Below are 2,581 nucleotides of genomic sequence, written 5' to 3'. Positions count from 1 at the left end.
TACGGTAGACAAACACAAGCATTGTTTAGTTCTAGGGTAAAAGCTTAATTATTTGAGCCTTTGTTGTGTTTTTAATTATCTGAAGGTGGCCCTATCTTGCAATGACACCGATGTGATTTTTAACATCGGTGCCTTTTATAATCCAATAATCCAATATCAGGACATTTGTATCCATTGTTTTGCCATGTAACTTGAATGTACAGAGTAGTAGCCTATTTACATGGACTGTTGAATGCCTTTGCAGTCAAAGATAAAAAACATTGCCCTATTTATCATGGCCTCCCTGGTCTGTTTAGATAGCCCGCCACATGCTAATTGCATTTGGGAGATTGTCACACCATCCACTTGACCTCCGGGCTGGAGCTCGCACACAGGCACACACAAACACTCTCAGGTTATCTATTCACTAAAGAGCGCTGATACCTTGGCCTAACACACCATAGGATCTGGTCCAATTCAATATCGCAGACAATAAGCATTCATTCCGCTCAGGGCATTGGTGGTCTGCACAGCAATTAGTATTAATTGCATCCTCTGAAGTTGGAGATTAGGATTCATCAGATGAACTGTGACCGTCAGTGTTGGCTGTTAATTGAACCAGGAGCAGCCCAACTTGTGACTGAAATACCGACGAGGAAAACTTTACAACTTCAAGATGGCTTAAGCCTTCTTAGTAGAATATTAAGATGTAGCAAGTACACAAATAGTATCTGTGTATGTTAAAAGACCTTTAGCAGTGCATTTTGTCATTATTTAACAGCACATTTAAGTCAAATTAAATGTTGAACTATTCTGGCTTGGTGGGTGTGGAAGCTGTCCAACTTATTCAGCATGTGGGTGTGTGACAGCAGTTCAGAATAAAAAGAATATATAAAACCATTGGCATGTCTTGTGTGTAGTAGTGTAAGGACCTAAAACCAAGTATTCCATATATTTTAATTAAAGGTGCATTATGTAACTTTTGGTGAAGGGTCTGCCACCTGCTTGTCTCCATGGAGATCTTATAGCTTTACCTGAAGTGGTAACATACACTTTACTGTTCGTTATAAGGAAATTTGTCGTCTGCATTTGACCCTTCCTGGTGGATGGGGTGACCCTTACAGTGAGGCCGGAGTGCTAAGCTCTCGGCCCATGTGGAAAAACCATGCGATCCTTCAACAGAAGTTAGATTCTTTTCCATCTTTACACAAAAATCCCCTTTTTATCCAATGATTGAACTACAGCCCTCCTCGAGAATAATTAGACATTATTATTTGGTTAAATTCATTTGTGAAATTATATTGAGCAGTGTGTTTTTGGAGGGAGCTTACATCCGATTGCATTAATTACCTTCAGCTATGTCCCACAGGTTTTGTCTGTAGTCTGTGGAAATAAGTCCACTTTATCATATGATGTGATGAGAGCAACAGTGAGTGTAAATGTGAGTGGTCACCGGAGCGGACAGGAGCCACTGCAGGGACAGAACCTTACAGAGATAAGTAGACGTATGCAGGTAAAATTATCAGCGTGGATTTCTTAAACATTCCCTTGGCTCAACTTCACCTCCTCATCGTCTGCAGACACTTTCCCCTCGGTGAGCAATTATTCAGCTCTTAACATAAAATCCTAGGTCAACATTTCACCACATAACGCATTCATATTTAAGGCACCCTGCTGCTAACATATTCAGACGTGCAGCATCAATATTACATTATTAAATATATCCCTGTTAATCAAATGTGATTTATGTTTTTTTCCCCAAACCTTTTCCCGAAGACGGTACTCGCCCTCGACACACTTCAGCAACTCTTCTTCTTCTCCTGTCTGTCTCGTGCATATTTCTCCATTCGTCCGTCATACGCCTCCCTCCATAGCTGACAGCTCACAGTCTCAGAGGGTCACCGGTTCACAGGGAAATGCCTCTTTGAATCTTACAGTGTGGGATGCAAAAGAAAAACAGGTACGAAATAGGCTCTGCTTCATAAACCCGAAGGTAATGTCGCCAGTACAGGGGATTAATTACAAAGCACTATATATAGCAAAGCTGGCTTTATGACACTATTAATATTAATTAGGATTAATTGAAAATTTTAAGGTGGCAAAGAGGCTTTAATAGTGATTCAACCCATTGTACTGGATTTAAAATGTACATGCTAGTATTAGCTGAGTACTATGACGTGAAATTAAATTAAAAAAAATGCAGATAGAACATTGTTGTAAATTAATAATAATAAGTATGTCTATCCTGCTGTTATTTTTGTAATTGGAAGCTGTAGAGGCCAGGTGGCCTTTTGCCACAATAATTTTGAATTAGTCCAATAGTTAATCATATTCACTTCAAATGCTCTTTATTTTCCACACACTTTTAACACGCACACACATGCACACACATGCACACACACACAGTCACACAAAAACTCTGTCTAAAAGATAAAGCTTCTGTGAAAAAACAGAAATGTTTATTGGTCCAAGCTTTGATTAATGAAATACAGATACTGACCCTTAAATGACCTGAAGTAGAATACACCCTGGATGATACCCAGCTGGACATGGGGTATTCTCTCACATTCATTCTGTACAGGGCAAAAGTATCAAATAGATG

Source organism: Periophthalmus magnuspinnatus, chromosome 17 (genome assembly GCF_009829125.3).
Source record: "Periophthalmus magnuspinnatus isolate fPerMag1 chromosome 17, fPerMag1.2.pri, whole genome shotgun sequence".
Lineage (NCBI taxonomy): Eukaryota > Metazoa > Chordata > Actinopteri > Gobiiformes > Gobiidae > Periophthalmus > Periophthalmus magnuspinnatus.
This window is presented reverse-complemented; position numbering follows the sequence as displayed.